Here is a 24,702-nt window from a genome sequence, read left to right on the forward strand (position 1 = left end):
CAGCCATCCCCGGCTACCAGCACACCGAGGGGCAGTTGGCGAAGACCAACATCTCCAGCACGGCCACCCCTGCGGGGGCAGCCCCGGGCAGCGACGTCCCCCCGGGGAGCGACGCTCCTCCCCAGCCGAGCCCTTGGGGAGCCTGCAGATGACCTTGCCGTGGCTGAGAAAGTGGCTCTCCAAGAGGCCCTCATGCTCTTTGATTGCTCCCTGGACAGGCTGGCGGTCAACCAGCACGCTCCCAGCAGCAGCCCCACGCCTGGGGACACCGGCGGCACCGGCGCAGCCACCCCCGACCGCGACTTCAGCTCGCTCTCGCTGCCTGAGGAGCTGCTCCCCCCTGACTACTGCACCCCCGAGCTCAGCAACGCCACGCTGAGCCTCAAAACATTCAACAGCAGCGGCGGGATGGAGCCCCAGGAGCCGTGGCAGGATGCGGGGCTGGACCTGCCACCATGCCCGCCTGCCGTGGCAGCCAAGCCGAGGAAGAGGCAGGCGCAGAGCTCCTTGCCAATGCCACCCAGCAAGCGCAGGGCTCTGGCAGCCAACGTGGGGGTGTGAGGGGGGGGGCGGGGATTAGACAGGGATGCGAGGGATGGAGATGGGGGCAGTGGGGGTATTTGCTGAAGGGGGGGCCGGGGAGGGGGGGTAGGGAGGGGTCAGCCCAGCTTGGAGGGGACCTTTTCTCTCGTCTTTTCAATTACAAGCTCCTTCTCCAGAGCCGCTCCGTGCCTGTGTGGGAGGGGGCGGGAGAGCAGGGGGCACCAAGAAACAGCACCCAAGAGGTGCGAAAGCCCTGCCGAGCCCCAGATCCGAGCCGGGGAAAGCCCCGAGGAGGACGGCGGGGTCCGTGTCGGACGCACGGAGCGGCAGCGGGGCCGCGCCGTGCCCGGAGACAGAGCCGGGCGGGGGGGTGCCGCGCCGCGCCGTGCCGCGCCGGAGCCGGCGGCGGGGACTTTCTGGAGCCGAAGCCGGGCGGCGGGAGCGCGCGGGAGCTGCCCGGGCGGCGCTGGGGGCTCGGCGGGGACTGCGGCTGCGCCGGCGGGCGGGTGGGCGGAAACGGAAACGGAAACGGAAACGGGAGCGGTGTCCCGCCGGGTCAGAACGCAGGGACGGTTGCCTCCCGCTGCATGCCGGGAGCTGTCGTTTTCGCGGACTCGGCGGCCGGGCAGCAGCGTTGCTCTCGGGCCCGTGCGGCGCGGCGTAGCCCTCGCTGCCGCCGCGGCCCCTGCTGCGCGGCGCGAGGTGTAGTTTTGTTGCCGGTTTCGCGTCGTTTTCTTCGGGCTTCCCGCTGCGCCCGCTCCCCGACCGGCCGTGCGTACGCGCCTCCAGAGCGCATGCGCCACAGCGCGCCGTCCTGCGCCTGGGGCAGCCCTGCGTTCGCGCGCCGGCTCTGGCCCTTCCGGCGCGCCGTCGGCGGCCGGCGCGTGCGCGGTGCCCGGGAGCAGCGTGGCGTCGCGCGGGGCGCGGGTCTCGGCGGCAGCGGGTGAGCGCAAGGACCGCCGGTGAGGCGAGCGATCCCCTCCGGCGGGGGCGGGGGCGGGGGCGGGGGCGGGGGGTGCCTCCTGCCCGCTGGCCGCCCGGGGGTGGCGGGACGGGAAGCTGCGAAGCGGCCGCCGCGGCAGGCTGCCGGTCCGCCGGAGGCGAGCCGGGCCAGGGCAGCGCCGGGGAGTTCCCCGAGAGAGAGCCGGTAGAAGGGAAGAGGGGACGGAGGCGGGCACCCCTCAGGCGCGGCCAGCGGGCGCCTGCCCGAGTCGCCAGAGCTCCCCCGGAGCCTCCCCCGGCCCCGCTCGGCCCGCGCGGCTGCCCCCAGCTCCAGCCCCTCCCCTGAAGCCTGTCCTGTAGCCCCCGGCAGCCCCCGAGCCCTGTCGTGAGGGCAGCAAGCTGGCCCTGCGGTGGTCTGGAGTCTCCCTTAACGGGGGTGCCGTTAGCAGCGGCGCGGGGAACGAGCGGCGTCTGCGGAAGCCCCTGCGGAAGGGTCGAGCTGCGGTAATAACGGCCACTGCTGCCTCTTTCCCTCTCCCAGAGGCCACGCTGTGGGTGCGGTTGTCCGTTCGTCCCCTGGGGATGCCGTTGACTGCAGCGGCCTCAGGCTTGCGTGGGCTGTCTTTGCTCGGCCTCCCTGTCCTGGCGGCGTGGGAGCACAGAGGGACAGGCGGAGCAGCGCTTCCTGGCTGTGGACAGGAGCTGCTGAAGCTGGAGAGGCTAGAGAAAGTTAAAGAAGAAATGGAGGGCCATCTGGCCAGCAGCTGCCTCCCGCTGCAGGCAAGAGAAGACCCTGCCTCTCTGGGTGAGGAAGGATCCCTCTTTGTAGTCCACAGCAGGTCAGACCACCAGGGTCGGTATGCATGACCAACAGCGCGGTACGGCCACGTAGGGAGCGAGCGAGCGAGCGAGGCTACGTGTCTAGGAAGCCTCGTCTCATAAGAGCTGTGAGACACTCGTGTGTTCCATTACGTGGAGGACAGCCAAGCGACTGGAGCTACAGAAGAGGAAGGGAGGAGAGAAGGAGAAAGAAGCATCTGAGCTGGTAAGGTCTCCTGGCAGCTCCAAGAGTGAGAGCTGTGGCGAGTCCTGGGCCCTCGGGGCCCTGTCGCTCCTCTCGTGCGTCCCGGTCCCTCCCTCTCCCTCTCCTGGCCCCCTCTCTTTCCCCTGCTGCTGTGATGTTTGTTTTTTGGGTTTTGGGTTTTGGGGGTTTTTTTGCTTCCCTGTACCTCTCCTCTTCTGTCTATTCTCTTGTCCTGCTCCCTCTTCCTCTCTCCCTTTCTCTCTCTTGTTCGACTGCCCCCTTTTCTTTTTCTCTCTGCGTTCTTGTCCTGCTCCCTCTCCCTCTTTTTTCCCCCACCCTGTGTCTTTGTCCTGCAGCCAGTCGCTGTTTTTTCCTTTTCCATCTTCTCGTCCTGATCTGCATCTGTCTCTTCCCCTCCCCGCCTCCAATTTCTCTGGCCTGTTCCCTGGTGTTCTTTTCCTCTCTGCGCCTGTACGTGCCGCTCTGTGTCTCTGCCTTCCTATCTCTCTTCTTCCTACTTTCTCTTTCTCTCTCTATCCCTTTGTCTTGCTCGCTGTTGCTGCTTATTTTTTTTGTTCTGGATCTCACTGTCCCCGTCCTCCTTCCTGTTCATCTCTTACTCTCTCTGACCCTTTGTGCTGCTTCCTGCCCCTTTTTTCACTCATGCTCCCTCTCTCTGCAGGGCTCCTAATACCTCTCTTTCTAAATTCTCCAGCCCCCTGTGCTTCTCACAGTCCCTGTCTTTCTCTCTCTCTCTCGTTGTCGTTGTTCTTGTCTGTCGCTCTGTCTTGCTTCCTGTCCCGTCGTTTCTCGCTGTATCCCTTTGTCCCGCTCCCTGCTCGTATTCATATTCCTCTCTGTCCTGAGGACCGTCCCAGTTTTTTATCTGCGTCCTGCTGCTGTCCTGATTTTTCTTTCTTTGCCATGTTCCCTGTCCCTCTTTCTGTCTCTTTTCCTCTGTCCCTGCTGCTTATTTCTCCATCTCTGTCCAGACCCCTGTCCGTTCCCCCCTGCCTTGCTGTCCCTCTGCCTTGCTTTCTTTCGCTACCTTTTCCGTCTGTCTTTCTCTGTCCCATTCCATCTCCCGTCCTTTCTAACTGTGTCCCCCATCCAGCTAGCTGTCTCTTCTTTCTTTTTTCTGTTCCTCAGTATTTTTTTCTTTTTCCGTATCTCTCTCCCACTGCCCATTGCAGTTGGTTTATTCCCCTCCAATGCTGGCCTGCTCTTTGTCCCTTTTTTCTCTCTCTGTCCTTCTGTCATGCTCCTTGTGTCTGTTTAATTCCTTCATCTCCGTCCTGCAGCCCATCGCTCTTTTTTTTCTCTTCCATCCCTTTGTCCTGCTCCCCATCCTTGTCTCTCTTTCCCTTGGTTCTGCCTCCCGTCCTTTTTTCCTTTCTTGCTCCATCTCTCTGTCCTGCTCCCTATCCCTCTCGCGCTCTCTCTGTTTCTCTGTCCTTCTCCTTGCCTTTCCCCGCACTCTCTGTCTTGTTCCCTCTTTGGTTTTATTGTTTTCTGGGTAGCTGGGCCTGGCTACCCGCGGGGGTGCTTTGGCTGGTGGTTTGGGGTGCGGGCCTGGCCGTGCCGTGCTGGTGATGCCAGGGAAATAAAGCCTGAAATGGCAATAATGAAGCAACGCCCTGCCAGTGCTGGGGCTGCCCCTCAGAGGCATGGGGCCGGGCCCTCCGCAGTTCCCCAGCACTCCCCAAAACTGCTTGTGGGGCCCCGGGGGTGCAGGGCTGTGGGGTGGCTACACTCAGCATTGCCCATGGGCACTGCAGGGTCAGAAACGGAGAACGAGTTTTCTGTTCTGGGGCTTCTAAACAGGCTCACACGGCTGATTTTGCAGCTCGGAAACAGACTGAGCTGCGCAGCTTTTGACTCAGAAACAGAGGTCCAGCCCTGCATTTTTGGGCCTTGAGAACAGGCTCAGCAGCTGGGGTTTTTTGGTTTCTAAATGGGCACCGAGTCAGCTGGTTTGGGGGCCAAAAGCAGAGGCCGGCTTGGCTGGTTTTGTAGACGGGTGAGAGGCAGGCAGGTGGGAGGGTGTTGGGGGCTGCGGGGGAAAGCAGGGGGTGGACAGGGTGCATGGACCTTCCCCAGAGATGGGGGTCTGGTTGTGTTGGACCCCGAAGTTCAGGAGGCAAGCATGCAGCAGGCTGAACTCAACATCTGTGATGGTCTCTGGGGGGAAAGGCGCTTTTCAGACCCCACGTGCCCTCTTTGAGTCCAGCTCTTCTTTCTACTCTGCTTAGAATAGTTGTTAAGTAGTTAATCGCACAAACTAATGAATATTTATACAGCGTATAACTATGATGTTTAATCCTAATGCTCAAGTTTTGACACCAATTGATTCACAACCTTATCGAAAGCTCAGACTGTTGCACGTAGCTGGAGCTTGTAAGAAGAAGAAGCTGAAATCAACTGGAGCTTCAGTGCGGAGCTGGGGCTTCAATTAGCCAGAACTGTAGCAAGCAGGAGCTGGAACGAGGCGGGGTGTCTGCTGTCTGGAGCGTGCATTAGCCAGAGGCAAAATTACCTGTGGCTGTAATGAGCAGGAGCTGCAATTAGCTGGACTGTCTTTTCGCTGGAGCGTCCGTCGGCTGGACTGCGCTCCCAGCATGGCAGAAGAGCGGCCAGGCACAGGCAGGGCTGTCCGTAGCAAGCAGCTCCGAGCAGCAGGGAGGGGAGTTGTCCTTCTGCCAGCGGAGAGCCCGGCCTCTTGCTTTGGGGATGTGATCCACGCCACGCTCCTCTCTCTGCGTGGAGGGTCTCGCCCGGTCCGTTCCCGAGGGCAGAAGTGAGGTGGGGGTCCCCCGGCTCTCCTGGGGCAGCCCCCCCTGCGAGGGGGTGCAGGCGAGGTGTCGTCGTCCCCTCGGTACCGGGCAAAGGGGAGAGAAACCGGCTGGTCGGAGCTCCTGGGGCGCAGAGCCCTTCCAGCAGAATGCTCCCCTGTCTTTTCACTGTTGGCTGGGTGTGACAAGCAGGTTCACTTTTTGCCTCCTCTTTTCCCAGTGTCACCTTCCGTGTCACACGAAGAAAATCCTGCATGGTTAATTCCGCTTGCTGCTCAGGTAATCGCACGTATTGGGCTGGGGGAGTGGGGAGAAACATTTGCGAGTTCGAGGGCACTACAGATACTCCACATCAAACACCCAGAAAAGGCAAATTTGCTGCTAGTGCAGAAAAGCTGATGAAAAATTGCTGTTAACAGATCGTGCCCTGTTCCTGAATTGGTCCCTTGATATGTTTTTGTTTCAGGTGAAAGAACAAACTTTCATCTACGATAAACTCAGAGCTGCCTGTTAGCTTCTTTAGGGCCAAGTGTTTCTCTTCTCTTTGTTCATGCTGATTTTATGGGCAAGTTGGAAATAGCCTTTTATTTTTTTAGGTATAACTGAATTTTTAGGAATACGTGGTGTCCCTATAGTTCATTTTGAGCACCTAGATGCCAGTAGAAATGTAATGAATGAAACCTGATGGAAACTGGTACTTAAACTTGATTTTTATTTGATTTTTTTTCTCATTAGAGTGTTGATGGCATGTTGTCCCGTGGCACAGTCCCCATTCTGTTCAGCGGAGTCTTCAGTCTAGGACTTTTAAGTAAAAGAGTTTGTCCTTCCAAAAAAGGACTAGTCATTCATAGGACTGAGGCATAGACTTGGAGAGTCGCTTAAGTACGTGATCGGAATTAAAGCCAACTTTCACTTAATGTTGCTGCTGTTGGTCTTCGCTTTCACCGATTTCTCCACCACTCCCTCGTGGTTGGGAGCTCTGAATCATAATTTTTTTTCAGTCTCTAACACTTTTTTTTTTCCCCCCAAAAGGAGAAGCAATGTCTAAAAGTTAATTGTTTCCGCACAAATGCGTGAGTATATAAAATTTGAGTTATGATGATTAAAACCATAAAAATGACACCAGTCTCTACAGATCTGGACTATTTCTGAACAGGTGTTCCTCACACACGAATGCCGTCAGGGTACAGATCACCTGCACTTCATGCTCTGACAAGACAAAATGCTGAGACAGGGATGAGCTCTGAAAGAAAAAAAAAAAATAGGGTCACAGTTTTGTTTTGTTGTTGTTTGTTTTTAGAGAGTGCAACATTGACTGGTGCCAGCCTGCAGAGCTCTTCTGCTGCCTGACCTCTCCTTCTCTTTCATGGCTGTAGTTGTCATTTGGATAATTGTAGAAGAGCAATTAAGTTCCTTGCCTCTGTAAATGTGCTGGTAATAGCAGGAAGGCAAATGCTTGAACCAGTAGTGAATAAGTTGGCTGCAAGTAGAATTTCTGAAGGAACAACAACAACAACAACAGGAAGCAAATAGCAAGTTACCAAAAATTTGTGTGTGTCAAACGCATCAAAGCTTTATTGCCAAATGTTGTTTGGCAATATGTTCCAAATGGCTTTTTTTGGTAAACATAAATTTTGAGGAAGTTCAGGGTTGTGTGTGGCAAAACATGTCCCTCTGTGTATGCGTCCTGCTGCGTAAATAGCATGGGTCAATGGCTAGTCCAGTGGCAGGGCTGTTGTTCCCTACTCTCGATATTGCCACAGTAGCGTTGCGGTATTTAGACCTAACGGACAGGCTGAGGAATGGAAGGAGAATGCCTGTTTTCTGTAAGGGCTCGGAATGCCGACCCTTTTCTCTGCCTGCCGCTCCCCTGTGCGTGAGATGAAGCTGTTTTGTTTTTCTCCCTTGTTCCTGGTCTAAATATTTCTGAAGCTGTTGCTGCTGTGGGTTTGCAATTTGTGTTACTGCATTTTTGTAGCATTCTAGGTATGGGTCATTTCTACTGTGGTGAAGTGTCGAGATACGGTTTTCGGTTTAAAGCGTCAGAAACTACATTCACTGAAACCGGTAACTCACGGCGTAGGTGAAACCGATGTGGCGTGTGCAGCTGTGCTCGCAGGGATGCTCAGTGGCTCCTCATCAAAACGGCAAGGTGTGTGTGTGTGGACATCTGTAGGGTTGTGCTCTGGGTCCGAGAGCGTTAACGTATTTTTGCTGTTGGAAGATGGAATGGAGCGTGTGCCTGTTAAATCTCAGGGCAGTCAAAAGCTAGGAGGGACCCTGAGCGGGTTTGGTGGCACAACTGCAGTTTTAAAAGATCTTGACCGTTTGGAGCAACGGCCTGGAAAAAATCATTCGTTTTTTGCAACGAGGCAGTTCACAAAGACAGATATGTTGCTGTGCTCTTTAGCAAAAATACTCAACTTGAGACGTATAGGGTGATGAAGTCTTGGCTATACTAAGGCTTGAGAAAATGTATGTAGGTATCTATGTCTGTCATCTGCGTGTATCTAGGAAAGTGAGTTTTAGTGAAACTAAAGCTGCCAATGAGCCAAAAAAAAAAAAAAAAAAGGCACAGTTGTCAAAAAAACGCAAAAGCTCTAGTGGCCTGTGTCAACAACTGTACCGAAGATGATGCAAAATACTTTTTCCTCCGCTCAGTCATACAGTCTTCACAAACCTTCACAAAAAAAGGCAGTTTGGGATTTTTACCTAGTTTTATGCTAAAGGGTTTTTTCCTCTCTCAGGTGGATGTCAGCTGCCACCATTTCACTGCGGTTGCCCTTTCTTCTGCCATGAAAGTACAAGACACATGGAAAGATTCTATAGTGGTCTGTGAGTACAAGGTACACCTATGATGTGTGTCTGCGTTTTTCTGAAGGTACTTGTAGTATGGACTAAAGTTAACATTAAGAATGTGCCAACTCTCCTTCTACATTTTTTCTGTGAAATATTTTAATACAAATAGTAAAACTAAGGTCTGTTCTGGAGCATGTTACGCCTATGCAAAGTTTACTTCCCTCCGTTTATTTTCTCTTCCTGAAAGCATATAATCTTCTGCTTCTGTGCACTTACTAGTAAATGATACCGTGAAAATAATTTTGTACTAAAAGAGGGAAAAAACTGTTCGTAAGAGTTCAGCTGTTCAGAAGAAACAGGCTTTGTTTTCACGATAAAAGCTTTATGCATTTGCAGCCAATGAGTTTTTTAAAATGTCTTATAGTAGTACTCGAAAACCTTACTGAGATAACCAGCATCTGTACTAAAAGCAATCAAGGTCCAAGAAGAGATGTGGACAAAACAGGACAAACTGGCGTCGCTTCCATGTGTTTTCCAGGTTTTCCCAAGAAGCATTAGCAGCCTGGTAACTAGTGACAGTGAGTCCTGAGGTGGTTTTGGTGAGTTACTGCTTCAATAATGTATTTTTATTGGATGTATATAAACATGGGCACACCTTTTTAGTATAAAGTGAATTATTGAGATTTATCCTTTATAGTGAATTATTGAGATTTATCCTTTATTTTTCATTTTGCTCTTTGCAGTTTTCCACTTCACTTTCAGCTTTATTCCCCAAACAAGCAAGATGTACAGCAGCAGCAGCGCAAGGGCTGTAGCTGTTGTGGTGGATCTGTAAGTGTAGACTCTGATTGCGTACGACCTCGTCCCACAGCCTCCCAGGGTTATCTCCCTGCAGCAGTGCCGTAAGGAAGGGAGGAGGCGTTTTCCAACACCGGCAGGAGTGTTTACTTTTATGCTAAGAAGTTGTTCAAAATCGTATCAGTCTTAATGCTGATTTTAAGAGTTCAATTTGCTCTAACTTTTAAAGGAGGTGGTGTATTTTGAGCTGACCTGTTTACCTGGAACCCTGCTTTAGCTCAGCTACTCTTCTTGTGCACCCCCAGCCTCTGCTGGCAGGGCAGTATGAGAAGCTGGAAAGTCCTTGACTTAGTATAAACACGGCTTAGAAACAACTAAAAACATCAGCGTGTTATCAACAGGATATCACAGGATCAACAATTGTGTGTGTGTAGGATTAGGAGAGCAGAGTTCTGACAGCACAGAGGTGAGGAAAGGTGCGCCCAACCCAGCAGAGCCCCAGGATCACCAGGGTATCGCTCACTTGCAGATGGGCCGCTTGCATCTGGGCCGCTGGGATGCGCTGTTTCCTGCTGAACAGAGCTGCCCCTCTGGCACGAAGCAGCTTTGGGTCTCTCGTGGCCTGCCTTCAGGCTGTCACCTGTGTTGCCTTATTGTTTTAAAATCTCTCGCCAGCATCTGTTGACTGGCTGCTGTCACTCCCACAACCCCGATGTCACATAGAGATGGATACAGCAGTCCCTGGGGCTTGGTCCAGGGCAACCCCCCCGCCCCCCCTGTTCGCAGGTTCCCTGTGCTGCTTCTCCTCTGCAGGTAATGGGGTGGGGGGCATGGACAGAAGCGACCCCCAGACTTTTAAAGCAGTCAAATGCAGAGGATGGAAACGCTCCAGCCACTCGGGTTCTTTTTGGTACGGAGGCAATGAAGATGACTGCCCGGGCTGCGAGTGGGAAAAGGGCAGGGAAATGTGAGCCCTGTACCCCCAGTAAGTAGTTACCACCTTTGGCTGGTCTATACTGGGCTGGGCTGTCAGTCATCTCTCATCCAGCTGACGCTCAGAGGAGGATCGTTATGGGGATTCTGCCTCCTGGCGACCAAAGGTGGGTACTGCAGCTCGGGAGCCGCGCATGCATGCTGGCGCGTTTTGCTGCTAGAGCAGCTTTTTTTTTCTCTGCCTCTCTCCAGTTCCCAGGCCCTGTTTTTCAATTTTCTCTTTCTTTGCCCTGTGCCGCATTGCAATTGTCATTTCTTCTGCTGTCTTTCCCTCTCTGGCTCCCTGCCAGGATTTTTTAATTCCTCCCTGTCTGTCTTGTGGACCATTGCTGTTTTTTTCTTTCTCTGTGTCTCTCTGTCCAGCTCCCTGTCCTTTTTTTTTTTTAAATTCCTCCTTCTCTGCCCTCTACACATCACTCTTTAAATTCCTCCTCCTCTGTCCTGTGGCCTACTGTGATTTGTTCTTTCTCTGTCTCTCCTTTTTCTGGCTCTCGGTCCCTATTTTTCAGTTTCTCCCTCTCGGCCTTGTAGCACAACGTTGTTATTGATCTTTCCTCACCTCTCTCTTGTCCAGCTCCCCGTCCCTACTTTTTAATTCTTCCCTTGCTGCCCTGCAGCCCATTGCTATCTTCACTTTCTCTGTCTCTCTCTGCATGGCTCCTGGTCCCTTCCTTTTTGAAATTCCTCCCTCACTGTCTTGGAGCCCACTGCATTTTTTCCTTTCTCTGTCTCTCTAGCTGGCTCCCTCTCCCTATTTTTCAATTTTTTCTTTCTCCATCTCTCTGTCCAGCTCTGGATACCAATTTTTTAATTCCTCCTTCTCTTTCTGCAGCCCGTCTTTCTTCCCCCTGCCCCTTATTTGTGTCACCACCACCACCACCACCTCTGGCTCTCTGTCACTGTTTTAATTCCTCCCTCTCCACCCTCAGGCTGTTGCTATACTTCCCGTGTGTGTCACCCTGCATCTGGCCCCCTGTCCCTATCTTTTCATTCCGCTCTCCTCCCTGTAGCCCGTCGCTATAACTTTCTTGTGGTGTCTCTCTCTGTGTTTGGCTCTGGATCCCTGTTTTTTCCTTCCCCCCCCCCCCCCCGCCCTGTTGCCCCTGGCTATTTTCTCTTTCTCCATCTCTCTCTGCCCACCCCCCCCGATCTCTATTTTTTCATTCCTCCCTCTCTGTCCTGTAGCCCATTGCTACTCTTTCTTTCTCTGGCTCCCCGTCCCTGTTGTTCAGTTTCTTCCTTCTCGGTTCTGCAGCACGTTGTGATTCTGTTTCTTTCGTTGACTCTCCTTTCCCAGTCCCTCACTTTTAATTCCTCCCGCTCTGTCCTGTTGACCCTCGGGTTCCCCCTCGCCTTTCTCCACCTTGCTCTCCACCTTGCTCTTTCTTGCTTCCCGGCCCTGTTTTTTAATTCGGCCCTGTTTTTTAATTCCTCCCTCTCTTCCGCATAGCTCGTCGCTTTTTTCTTTTCTCAGTCTCTCTACGTCAGTCTCACTGCCCCCATTTTTAAATTCTTCCTTTCTGCCCTGTACCATGCCGATATTTTTGCCTTTCTCCAACCCTCTCTGTCCAGCTCCCTGTCCCTATTTATTAATTCCTCCTCCTTCCTGCGCCCAGAGCTATTCCCCGCGATTTCTATCTCTCTCTGTCTGGCTCCTTGTCCCCAGTTCTTAATTCCTCCCTCTGGCCCCCATAGCCTGTCTGGATCCACCCCCCCTTCTCTCTGTTGGGCTCCCTCCCTCCGTTTTAATTCCACAGTCTCTGTCTCGAAGCCCCACACTATTTGTCTGTCTTACTCCATCTCTCTTGTCTGGCTCCCTGCTACTAGTTTTTACTTCCTCCCTATACGTCTTTTAGGCCATTGCTTTCTGCCCCCGCTTTCTCTTTGTCTCCCATTCCCTGTTCTTTATTTCCTCTCTCTTCCCTGTAGCCCACTGCTTTCTTTTCTGTTCTCTATCATGCTCTGTCTGGTCCCCTGTCCCTATTTATCAATTCCTCTCTCTCTGCCCTGTGGCCTGTTGCTTTTTCCCATTTTATTTCTGCCTCTCTTTCTGTCCAGCTCCCTGTCCCTGGTTTTTTAATTCCTCCCTCTCTGCCCTGTCATCTGTGCGGTCTTTTGCCTTTCTCCACCTCTCTCTGGCAAGCTCTCTGTCCCTATTCCTTAATTCCTCACTGTCACCCCTTCTTAATTCTTCCCTCTCTGCCCTGTAGCTTGTACAGTTTGTGTAGCTATGTGTAGCTATGCAGTTTGTTTCCCATGCCCTTGCCCCTTCCATCCATCATTTGTCCTGAGACTCTGTCGTTTCATTCTTCCTTCTGTGCCCTGTTCCTTGTCCCTTTTTTGTGTTTCTGCATCTTTCAGTCCAACTCCCTGCCCTTGTTCTTTTTTCTTCCCTCTCTGTCATGCTGCCTATACCAGGTTTTTCCTGCATCTCCATCCTGCTCCCCATCCTTCCTTGTCAGTTGCTGTCCCGCTCTCTCTTCCTGCTCTCCCTGCTGTGTCTTTCTCCATCCCTGTCGGGCTCCCTGTCCCCGTCCTTCTCTCGCTGTCCCGTTCTCCGCCTCATGCTTTCTGAGTACAGCCCCCACTCTCCAGGAGGCTGCCACTTTTCTCCTCTCTTCTAGCGTGCTGCACCCTGATCGTTTTTGGCAGCCTCCACCTCTGCCCACCAGCTCATCACCCCAGGAGCCAACCAACCGACTGTAAGGTGTCCCAGGGGCAGGGGGAGCAGCGATGGCCTCGAGCCCCAGAGCAGATGCACTCCCAGAACTTACTACATGCATGACTGAATAAACACTCGCCGTCTCCTTTGCACTCCCTCTGCAGGGAGCGAGGGGCTGTGAGGGAGTCCAGGGGAGGAGGTGATGCATTGTGGGGGTCGGGGGATGCCCCCCTGGTGGTCCTGCTGGGCTCCAGCTGTGGGCCAGGGCTGGAGGAGCCCCAGGTGCAGGCAGTGGGGATGATGGTGACAGCCCCTCCCTCTAACGGGGTGGCTGCCTGCAGAGAGGCCGAGGGAGGAGCAGAGCAGTTGTCAAGCACTGCCGGGCTGCGACTGCGCCGAGGGAGAAGGTGAGCTGGGCCGTGTGATGCTCCCCGACCCTGTGTTTCTTCTGCCACGTCCCTGCAGGGCTCCTCATCCCTCTTTTATCGATTTCTCCATCTCGCTGTCCTTTTCCCTTGAAGCCGTGAAAAGCCGAAATCGGGACTCAATAGTCAAAAGACTATTCAGCAGGTATCCTTTATTGCAGCGCTGGGCATACAGGGCATTTCTCCTCCTATTGTGTGTACCTGGTCAGGCTAATTGCATAGTTTATATACAGGTTCTATGTATGTATTCAGCAGATTTCTGAGAAAAGTTTTACATATTCATTAGTTTTCTGGGAACTCATTATCATCATATGTAAACGTCCTTTGCGCAGGCGTACTCGAGGTCTCTGGTGGTCTTCAGGAGTCCTCTGGCGGTCTTCAGTAGTTCTCCTTGCTTGTCTGCTGTCTGACCCTTCTCGGATGATTCTGCACAGTGCGATCTTCCGCATATTTCATACAATTTATCCTAAAGAGTGCTCGCTAGTGCTTCTATTATCTATGCTTACCCTTTGATGTAATCCATATGGATACTTCTAAGCTAAGTTATCGGAGAGGGCTAAAGTCCTAATCTTCTTCAGAAACTGCAAGGCCATCCAAAACCAATTTCTCCTACGTTTTGTAACATACAGAACTTTTATCTACCACCTGTTAGTAAATAATTGGGTCGAGAAATAGCAAGGTCATTGTATTCAGCAAAACACCTTTGCATCGCCCTGTACCTTTCTTTCTCTGCTCCTCAGCCTTTCTCCCTCATTTTATTTTTCCCTTTCTGTTCCTGTATTGGGTCTGGCTGAGATGGAGTTAATTCTCCCCATAGCAGCCCTTGTAGTGCTGTGCTCTGCATCGGTACCTAGAAAGGTGTCGATAACACTCCAGTGTTTTGTCTACTGCTGAGCAGCGCTGGCACAGCATCGAGGCTGTCTCTCCAACATTTCTGCTCCCGTCAACGGCGGGCCGGGGCTGGGCAAGATCTCGGGAGGGGACGTAGCCAGGATAGCTGACCTAAACCAATCAAACAGATGTTCCATGCCATAGGACGTCAGCTTAGATATAAAAGCTAAGTAAAGGGAGACGGAAGGGGGGTGTTCTCGTCTTTTGGAGTGACCGCTACGCATACCGAAGCCCTGCTTCCCAGGAGGCGGTCAGACATCGCCTGCTGACGGGAACTAGAGAATAACATCATTTGTTTTTCTTTGCTTTTGCGCGCGACCTTTGCTTTCACTTTATTAAGCTGTCCTTATCTTGACCCGTGAGCCTTTTGTTATGTTTTTCTCTCCCCTGTCCAACTGAGGAGGGGGAGCGATAGAGCAGCTTTGGTGGGCACCTGGCACCCAGCCAGGGTCAACCTACCGCAGTTTCTTTCTCTCGCTCCCCATCGCTGTATTTTCGTTCTCTGTATCTGCTGCTGCAGTAACGACTGCCAAGTTGTCCCAGGGGAAGGGTGAGCGTACGGGCACCAAGCCCCGGAGCAGACTCACTCCCAGGACTTACACGCATTAACGAATAAACATTTGCTCACCACCCACCGACTGGTGCCTGTAGGAGTCAATTATATGGACCTTAGTGACTGGGTCTGAAAGTAGGGTACACGAGAGCATTCCAGATGCCTTTAGAAGGCCTTGAACAGGGTAAACAAGGAGACAAAAAAAGAAAGTTACCAATTAGAAGAACACAGGTGCACATTCCACGATAAAGGGAACTTGGCACAAACAACCTCAATTAGGCAGTTTATCTTGACCAATTAGATTGAGACAAGTTTCACGTTTTGATTGATATAACCAATTATGCCTTATGTTTATGTGCGTGTACAGAGTAGTATAACCAATTATGCCTTATGTTTATGCGCGTGTACAGAGTAGTATAACCAATTATGTTTTATGTTTATGCGCGTGGACACTGTATGCTTGCACGCAGCAACCAATCAGAGCTTTTGAGGAACTTAGAGAATTGTATAAGAATGATCTGCTATGCTCAATAAACCGGCGACTTTGATCATCACATTGGTGTGCTGTTGTCCGTCCGCACATGGAATTTCTCTACAGGTGCCCAGCCAATCCCTGAGCTGTAGCATCCCCTGGCCAGCTTCCCTCGTTTATATACTGGGCAGGACATCATATGCTATGGAATACCCTTTTGGCTCATTTGGGTCAGCTGTCCCAGCTGTGTGGACTCCTAGCCTCCACTGGCAGGGCAGTATGAGAAGCTGAAACATCCTTGACTTAGTATAAACACTGCCTCGTGACAACTAAAACATCACTGTTTTATCAACATTATTGTCATGCTAAATACAACCTACAGCACTATACCAGCTATACCCCGGGGTGCTGTGCGTGGGGAAGGACTCTGGGACTGAAGCAAAGGAGAACTTCTGGAGGGCTGCTGGCAAGCGTGGGCGTCAGGCAGCTCTCCGGGCAATCCCGATTCCTTCGGGGGCTGCCATTTCCCCTTTGCGCTCTGCCATTTCCCCTTTGCGCTCTGCCATTTCCCCTTTGCGCTCTGCCATTTCCCCTTTGCGCTCTGCCTCCCTAAGGAAAAGACTTCCCCAGGGGGTGAACAAAGGTGGCTTCTTCTGGGGAAAGACCCGTCGTCGAGGGGTAAACTTGTAAAACAAGCCTGGGGCCAGGGCGTGCCGAGGGGCGAGCTGTCCTGCAGGCAGCGGGACAGGCCAGGGATGACGCTGTCTGCTCAGCACGCGACACAGCTGACGGACACTGTGGGTTTGGGCTTGTTGTTCCAGCTTTATTAAAATACAGCCGCTTTCCCGAGGAAAGCTGCACCTCTGCCTGGCTCAGCAGCACCCGCAGCACAATGCTCGCAGGCTGCGTCCCTGTGTCCGCTGCACCCTTGGAGAGTTCAGGATGAGGGCGGTCTGAAGTGCCAGGGAACAGATGGCGGGTTCGCTGTCTTCTTGCATGGGCTGAAGAGCTGCAACCGAAAGAAACAGAGCCGAGATGACCCCCCGTGTCTGCAGAGACGCCCGGGCGTCCCCTCCAGACCATGCTCCCTACTCACCCCTGCAGATCTCAGCCAGCTTCTCCCTCCTTTGGTCCGTCAGGGGCTGCGCAGCAAGCCCTAGGCACAGAGCGTCGTCAGACCTCCCGCTCCCCAGCATGCTCCCAGCAGCACAGCCCCAGCCCTGCCGCCTGGGCTTGCACGCCCTCCTCCCCCTCGCCAGGGCTGAGCCCAGGGAAGACCAGTAGCCGAGGGGGGTGGGACTGCGCAAGGCGGCCACCAAGCCCACCTGCGTGGGCAGGGGTGGGAGAAGGAGGCCAAGGCCCCGCGCGGGGCAGCTGGGGCTCTGCCAAAAGAGGGACCCCGGGGGCTGTGGCTCACCGATGAACCTCACGGCCACCTCTCGCAAGGTGGCCTGAGCGTCCCCCAGGTATGGCAGGCTCTGGCTCAAGTATTCTTCCGCCCTGCTCCTGTCCCGCACCAGCTGGAGAGAGAGAGCGAGAGGGCACAAGGGTACGGGCATGTCACAGAGCCTCCCCAGTTGGCCGGAGCAGTCCCTCCTCCCGGCAGCCCTCATTCCCCGTCCCCCCCTGGCCATTCCCGTCTCCCAGCCAGGAGCTCTGCGGGAGTGAGTTTGAGAGAGCGCCACAGGCAGAGGGGTCCAAGGGGTGCTGAGACCCCCTCCGTCCCACTGCAAGGCGCAGACGGGCCAGGGTCCCCAGGCCCTGGGGCTTGTCCTCACCAAGCACTCTCCAATCCTCCATGTCTGCTGTGTCTGCACCAGGTGTTTGAGCTCTTTCCACTTGAGGAGCTCTGCGGTGGTGATGAGGGCTTCCCCAGAGACCTGGAGAGCAGCAGAAGCTGGGAGATGGCACCACGGTCTGGGGAAGGAGAGCTGGCGTCCCCCTCCTCTGGGCTTTGCTCCTGGGGTGATCCTGCCCTTGGGAAGCTGGGACATGCCCTGGCCCAAACATCTGGGGGTGTCCTGGGCACAGCCCTGGGGGACAGGGATCGAGGCTGAAAACCTCTGGCCTCTGACACCTGCAGGGACAGCAGGGAAGCCTGTAGGGACGTGCGTATTCATGCCTCGGGCCACGGGCTGCTGCTGAGCCCTGCCGGAGCAGGGAAATGTCCATGCCAGCTTCTCTGCCCCTGCTCACGCTGGTTCTGCAGGGACCCTGCCTAAGGGACAGCCTTAGGAGGAGGGCTGAGTGGAGGGAGCGTGGCTGGGAGTGGATCCCACCTCCCCTTCTGCCTCTGCAGCAAGAGGCACTGGGGGATGAGGAGGGCAGCGGTGGAAGCGGTGCAGGGACGGAGGGGAGCCCTGCCCTGCCCTCAGCGACTCGGTCAGTCGGACCCCGAGATGACACACGCTCCCAGAGTCCGCGTGCCAGCAGCTCTTGGCCCTGGTGCCCGGGGGGTCAGCACGCCTTTCCCTGTGTCGCCGGCCAGCTTTGGAATCTCTACCTTGGCCACGCTGTCGGTCTCATCACACATGTGAAAGAAGAGCGGGAGAAGGCCCCTTCGCACTTTCTTCTTCATCCTCCTCTTGTCATTCCCCACCACAGTCTGCATCACATCTCGGAAGAGGCTGATGGAGAGCTCTCTCATCTGGCTGGACTCCTGGTAGGGAGAAGGGGAGGGGGACTTGAGAAACAGCCACTGCCTGCTTACTGTGAGCATTAGCCCGAGGGCAGGTGTGTGGGGAGATGCTCTGGGGGAGGGCTCTGCGCACAGGAGCTGTGGCAATCTGTGGTCCTGCCTGGCAGCGCAGCTGGGGAGCCCTCGGGGCTCTGAGAGCAGCTCTTGGCCCACAGGTGCTTTGCACAGGGGCCAGGCTGGGCCCCAGCACAGGGGACTCAGGTCGCCCGGGGTCATCAGCCTGTCGGCGGAAGCCATGCTGGGCTGCAGAACCCAGAAGCCATCCCACAAGAGCCCGAGGGAGAAAGGAGAGAAGTCCCTGCCGTGAGTGCTGCTCACAGGGCTGGGCTGAAGGGCAGCTGTCATTGCAGGGTGCCCATCTGCAGGGTTCAGGCTCCCACATCAGCCTTACGTCATCAAAGAGGGGTAGGAGCTCCTCCGCCAGCTGCAGAGCCATGGCGCTGGCCTCCGTCCTCTTCAGGTGACCCATCACGTTTCTGAAGACCATCAGGACCTTCATCTTGATATCTGTGTTGCCGTTGTGGAACACCTCGGCGATGTGTGGCTGGAGGACCTGTATTTTTCCTGCCTGTATGAAAGACAGAGTTTCCTCTTTGTGAAACGGTCCGCGACCACCCTGGCGAGAATGCTCTGGTTGCTGAGCTCCAGCCTCCTGTCTGGCTTCCTGGCAGGTGGCGGCACAGGAGTCTCTGTGGCAGCCTCCTGGTAGGTGGTGGCCGTGGGCACACTGCTGGGGACGCGGGAGAGCAGGGCTAGGTCGGGGAGGGCAGGAAAGCAAAGGCTCCCTGCCCCCTGCTCAGCCACCCCCTTTTGCCACAGGCCCGAAGGGACAGATGGCTTGGTAACCCTCTGTGCCTGGAAAGCTCCCCAGGCAGCCACCAGGCCCCACCATGGCAGGGAGGGCATTTGGAGCAGTCACCCCACCACCCGACTCCCAGCCAAGGCCAAGCGACAGCCTTACCCGCTGCCCCAGCGCCTGGCTGCCAACATGGCTCCCCTTTATGATGCCCTGCTCACCAAGTCAGGTCTCTCCGACAGCGTGATGAGGCTTTCGAGCAACAGGGAGACCGTCCGCAGGCTTGGATGCCCCTGGTAGCTCTCAATGTGGGACTCATCACCAGAATCCTCTGACTGGATCTCACTGGAGGCCATCGGCTGAAACAACACAGCTGTGAGATCCTGGCAGAGCCTGCAGGGCTCGTTGAAGGTGATCAAGACCCTTTCCGGTAACTCACAGCCAAGTGAGGGGTGCAGGCGTCCTCCGCGGCCGAGGTGACCGGGCTGTGTGATTCCATGCCCTGGAGTTTGCCGAGTTGCTCCTTGAAGACCACCTCCAAAGTCCGGGGCGTGGACAACATCGCCTCCCACACGGCCGTGCCGGTGCTGCAAGCCAGAGCGCTCTGTCAGCAGGGCTGCCTCGGCCACAGCAGCATGGCCTGGGTCAGCCCCGCATAAGGCAGACCCTACCCCTCGGCTGGGATGCCCTGGGCCAGCAGCAGAAGGCTGAGGCGGTGTTCCCCGTGGGGCTGGGAGGAGCGTGGTGGCAGGGCTCTGGGCTGGCTTGGCCAGCTTTGGCTGCTGCGGGCCTGGCCGACCCACCAGGGCTGGAAGGCGTGGTGGGATGGAGGGCCCTGCTCCTCGGGGTGTCCTGCAGTATTCCTTGGGTCTGGCAGCCAGAGAGTCTCCGGGCCCCTCTCCCCATGGGGAAGAAGCCCTCAGGGCTGTCAGGGCCAGTACCTGTCTGCTGACGGAGAGAACTTCAGCAGGCTCGTGACCACTTGGATGGGGTAGCAGTCGCTCATCAGGAGAAGTAGTGACTCCACGCTCTGCCGGGCTGACTCCGTGTTGATGCATCCCAGGTTTCTGTGGATGCAGCTCGTGATCTTTGGCACCTGGAGAGGACACAGGTGAGGATGGTGCTGGCACTGGAGTGCAGCCATTTCCTCCGCTGCCCTTCCCATCCCTCTCTGCTGCCTTCCGGTGGCTTGCGGTGCCCGAGACAGCTGGGTTTGGGAGGGAGGGATGGAGGGAGGAACAAGGCCTGACAGGGCTGAAGGGCAGGGCAGTGCGGCCACAGGCCACTTACATCCGCCAGCCAGAAGTCGGGGTCTCTCATGACCTCGTGCAGCACTTTTCTTGCCGCCTCCTTCTCACGGATGCTGGAGTCTCTCATCGCCTCGATGGCCACAAGGATGATGTCTGCCCTCTCAGAAGATGTGAGGTATTTTGCAAAGGACTATGGGAGGAAGGAAGGGAGCGAAGACGCGTCACACCGAGTGCCCTGACGGTGCTGCTTCGCTGGGCAAGTGCGAGCGGCCCTGGCGAGAGATGGCCGGCAGTGCTGGCTGGCAGCAGTGCCCGCAGGAAAGCTGGCCGCAGGGGCTGCAGTCACTGGGTGGGGGAGGACGAGAAGAGAGGGCCCCCAGGGTGAGGGGGGAGGGTTGGGCTCCTGGGCACAGTGTGCTGGCCCTCCAGAGAAGCAGGGCTTGCTGGTGGCCAGGAGGGCTGGAGCTGCTGCTGGTGGGACACTGGAGTGCAGCCCTCGCATGGTCCCTGCTCGGGGACAGCAGGAGCCCTCTCACCAGGGCCAGTGAGGCCATGCCAGCCCCGCCGATTCTGGATGCCTTTGCTGACACAAGTCCCCGGCTGACGGCAGGGACAAGAGTCCCGGCAAGGGGGAAGCTCATTACCATGTCTTTGATGGCGGTCACACGCAGCAAGGAGGTGATCTCGTCTTCCCAACGGAGCCGCGGTGCTTTAGCCTTTAGCGTTGACCTGCCTAAAGAGCGGGGAGGGACACAGAAGAGTCAGTAAGACACAGCAGCTTTGCCAGCAAGCTTACCGAACGGCCCTGAGAGCTGCTTGCAAGATGGCAGGACAGAAGCAGTCAAGGAGGTTTCTGGAGGGTGTCAGGAACAGCTTCTTGCTCCAGGCACTGGAGGGGCCAGCCGTGGTGGTGCACAGATGGATCAGCTCTTCACTAACAGGGCAGACGTGGCTTTGGGACATGGCAATCAATGGTGGCTTTGGCTGTGGGGACTGCAAAACAGCGGGCTTCAAGATCCTGAAAGCAGGGAGGAAGGAGAGCAGCGGAGAAGAGGTCCTGGACTTCAGGAGAGCGCTCAGGTTCTGCAGCAAAACGACAGCTGGGATGCTACGGGGAGCAGCTATGAGGGGCAAAGGAGGTCAGGAAGAGAAGCAGATGTCTGCGTGCAGAGGGACGAAGCCCACCACAACTCCCCTTACTTTTTTGTTTATGCATGAATACATGGAGCAAATAAACAGCATCAGAAGCAGCACAGCTTATTTGTTCCTTGGAAGAGCGGAAAAGGAGGAGACGTCCCAGCAGCTGTCCCAGCATTGGGATCTGGACGTCTCCATAGCAGAGAGGGCCGTACGGGTCTTGTCCAAAGCGGTGCCAAGCCTGGGCGAGGGAGGCAGAACAGCAGAAGGGTTGAGGGCAGGCAGCTGGTGCCAAAGCCCTGAACCCAAGAGTGCGCCCAGGGCCGGATCCCCGGTGAGTCAGGGCTTTGCAGGGCCGTGCCGGCCGCGGCTCCCAAAGCAGCTAGCTGGGCAGCAGCCCCGCGTGGGGAGAGCTGCAGGCTGCTCTGGTGTGCAGGGAGGGGGAGATGGCCTGGCTGGAGGGTGCCTGGCTCCTCACCTTCAGTGTGGGATTCTTGGACAGCAAAAGGCTCAGAACCGTAATCCTCCCCACGGCCCTCTCCCGCACAGCTGCTCTCTCAGAGTTGGTGAAGTTCAGCAGCATCTGGGAAGAGAGAAGCTGCTGGTGTGCCCTGGGAGCAGACATGGCCTCCAGCCGAAGCAGCACTGCTCGGCTCCCGGGCTGGACTCTCACAGTCCGTCAAGGCTGCCTGGGATCTCGAGCAAAGCCTGTAGCGGGGTTCCTGCCCCTAGGGTCCCTCGCAGGCTTGGGACAAATCCCCCGGGCCAACCTTGTGGCCGGGCAGGAAGGCAGATGCCACCCTCTGCAGGCACTGTGCTGCAGAAGAGCCTGCTGGGCAGCCCCTGGTTACCAAGGGAGGTGGGCAGCCTCCCTGCAGCGTGCTCTCTCTGCATGGCACTGGGGTGAGGACCATGCACTCAAGAGTGGACACCCCCTTCTCCCCAGGGTGAGGAACAGCCCCTGTGAAGCCCCCCCTTTCACATGCCAGACCTGAAAGATACTCTGCAGCTCCTCGCTGACTCTGGTGGCAGAACAGCTGCGCACCATCGTCTCCAGCATGGTGTCCATGGCTCGCAGGGTCTGCAAGGAGGACAGAGAGTTGTGGCAGTGATTCTGCTGTCCCTCCCACGCCCAGGAGAGTGGTCTGAACTCCCAGCGCCAAGGGAGGACTCCCGCGGTGCCTTGCGGTGTCCGGGAGAGACCCGGGGGCAGACAGCCTGCTGTGTGCAGAGCAGCCTGTGGCGTTGGACGTGGCCAGGCCCATGGGAAGGGCACGAAGGGATGAGGGTGGGAAAGCAAAGCCGAGCCCCTGCCCTGCCTTGGATCTCTGGTCGTATCGCAGCACGGGGTGGCCAGGGAACAGCCCAGAGGGTCTGGGGGCTCCTGGGGCTGACCCAGCCCTTACCCGAAAATAGAGGCAAGTCTCCAGGCTCCTCGTTTCCTCTTCTGGAGGAAGCAGGAAGACACTCGTGAAGCAGGTGTGTAGGAGGATGTTCTCTTTGCCCTCCAGCACTGTCGGCACTGAGCTGCAAAGAGAGAGAGGGGCCAGGTGGACACTGATGGTGGGAGCAGTGCCTCGAGGCCTCGTGCAGGTGGACACAGACCTCTGGGGCAGGGGTCCCCAGGAGGGATGGGCAGGTACCTCAATTCGGCGATGGCAAGCATGGCTTGCTGCCGCACTGCCCCGCACAGCTGGTCCCTGGGCTCCTCTTCCAGCAGCACCTGCAGAGCATAACCGGGATGGGACCTGGCAGCTGCCAGCACCCAGTGCCACCAGACCCAAGCCCTGCCCAAGGGCTGTCCTCAGGGGGTGCCGGTGGTGCCGGGGGGGCCCTTGCCACCTTTCCCAGATCTGCCGGGTGTCCCCTCACCTTGATATTCTCTACCAGCTCGTATCTGTGGCAGAAGACATCCAGGCGCTGTGACAAGGTATAGTACCTGGTGCTTTTGCACAGGTTGCAAATGGCCCTCAGGAACTTAATCTTCTGGCCCTCGTCCTGGCAGCCGGGGGACAGAGAGACCAACAGGGAGCGTGAGAGTTGGGGACACACGGCCAGCGGGACCGGAGCACTGGGGGTGCAGTGCCGTGCGGGAGGCCTGGGAGAAGCAGCTCTGCCCAGCCAGCACACCGCCAGCAGCCCGGCAGCAGAGCCCCTGTCATCCGACGCCAGCACAGCCGTGTTCGAAATGGCCACGGTTACCTTTTCTGGGCTGCTGACAAAGGCCTGGATGAAGTCCACGATTTCCTGTTCCTCTTCGTACATGGGTAACTGGCTGATACCTAATAAAGGAGGAGAGCAGGGAGGGCTGTAGCGAGAGTCTGGCGGCAGGAGAGAGCAGAGGAAGGAGCTCTGCCCTCCTTGCAGCCTCGTGCCCGGTCCCCTGGCACAGTCTTCCCATGTGTGTCAGGGCCGGAGAGTGCAGGGCAGACAGGCTTCTGTGATGCTGGAGCACAGCGCGGCGGGGAAAGCCCCCAGTGCACCGGGCTGAGGAACTGGCTTGCAGATAGGCAGGAAAGGTCCCCATCCCACAGCATCGCCGCCTGCTGCCAGCCCAGCTGCCTCTCTCTGCCCGTGCCCCGGAGCAGGAGCGGGGTCCCCTCTGCTCTCTCCCTCCTTGGGAGAGGCTGTGCTGGGGCCAGCTCCCAGCTGCCTGAGTCATTCAGGCAGCATCACGCCCACCACCCGTGGGACCCGCGCTGCCAGCATGCCGGGGAAACGGCGATCCTGGCATCGAGCAGGGTGCGGTCGCTGGCCCCAGCCCTGCCCAGAGCGTCAGGGCACCTCACTCACCAGTCAGCAGCGGCTGGACCATGCACAGCTCGTCGGGCTCCGGTGGAGACCTGCTCTCCTGGGGAGCCCCGTCCTCCTCCCAGGCCACCCTGGGGCTGCTGGGGGGTCTCTGCGCCATCCTGCGGGATGGAGGGAAGGGGTAGGGCTGGGCAAGGGGGAAGCTTCAGCGAAACGCCTCGGCCTCACCGGGGCTGCCGGGGACGGCGGGGAAAGACGTGGGCTGTGCTCGGGGGCTCCTCGCCGGCTCCGTGCTCCTGCCCTGTCCCGTCACCGTCCTGCCGGACGCTGTGGGCTGGGGGCCGCAGCTGTGCTGATCACGTGGTGCAGTGCGCTGTCACAAAGGGTGCCACTGTGACCCGCTGCCTGGGCAGGGAGGGGCAGGGCGTCCCCTGGGGGGGGCACGGGGCCGGCGCAGCCCTGGGCACCTGGGGGCCCTCGGGGTGCCTCCAGACCCCCTTCGCCCTCACGTCCCCTCGGGACCTCCCTGTTGCCCTCCGGCGTGTCCCAGAGCCCCATGTTCAGACACTCCGGCGTGCCCCCAGGACACCCCTTTCCTTTCGGTGCAGTGCAGAGCGCTCCCACTTCCCCTCGATGCCATAAAGTGTGTAAGATTCACTCAAGCTTCACAGAAATCATAGTTTTTGTCGTCTCAACTCTTCTCTTCCTCCCACCAAACAGGAAGAGCTCATGCAGAAAAGAGGAAAAAGAAAATTAAACTTCCTCCGCTGAGTTTGCCCTTGTATGAATTGGAAGCTCCCAGAAACGGAGATTCCCGCCTCACTGGTTTCTTCCTCGGTCTGGTCCGTGACTGTGATGGAGAACACCCTCTCACAATTACAGCCTTTCCTGCCCTCCGGAAATCTCTTCCAGCGCTGGTCCACTCAGGACCCCTCCCGTGGCCTTCATTGCACCCCAGACCCCTCTGTGGGACCTCGAGCTGCCCCCGGGGGATGGCTGTGTGGTACCGCCGGGGTGGAGGAGCCCTGGGCCGGTGTGGCAGGGCTGCGCTTCAGCCTCTGTGGGGGTGAAGGGGGGAGGATGGCACCCAGGGCCATACAAACTCTGTCCTCGCCATGCTGGGAGCTGTAGTCTCCCAGCATGGCACTTCTGGGCAGTCGTGTTGCCTTGCGGGGC

The 24,702-nt window shown here is 56.6% G+C and overlaps 1 long non-coding RNA gene across 1 annotated transcript; it reads left to right on the forward strand.

The window, feature by feature from the left end:
• Window positions 1-1,459: 1,459 nt before the first annotated feature.
• LOC128138287 (uncharacterized) lies at window positions 1,460-22,266 on the forward strand. The gene is made up of 3 exons (XR_008233984.1): window positions 1,460-1,505; window positions 2,027-2,373; window positions 22,255-22,266. It is a non-coding gene; the product is annotated as an uncharacterized LOC128138287 (long non-coding RNA).
• Window positions 22,267-24,702: the final 2,436 nt, after the last annotated feature.

This window comes from Harpia harpyja, unplaced genomic scaffold, assembly GCF_026419915.1.
Source record: "Harpia harpyja isolate bHarHar1 unplaced genomic scaffold, bHarHar1 primary haplotype scaffold_241, whole genome shotgun sequence".
NCBI lineage: Eukaryota > Metazoa > Chordata > Aves > Accipitriformes > Accipitridae > Harpia > Harpia harpyja.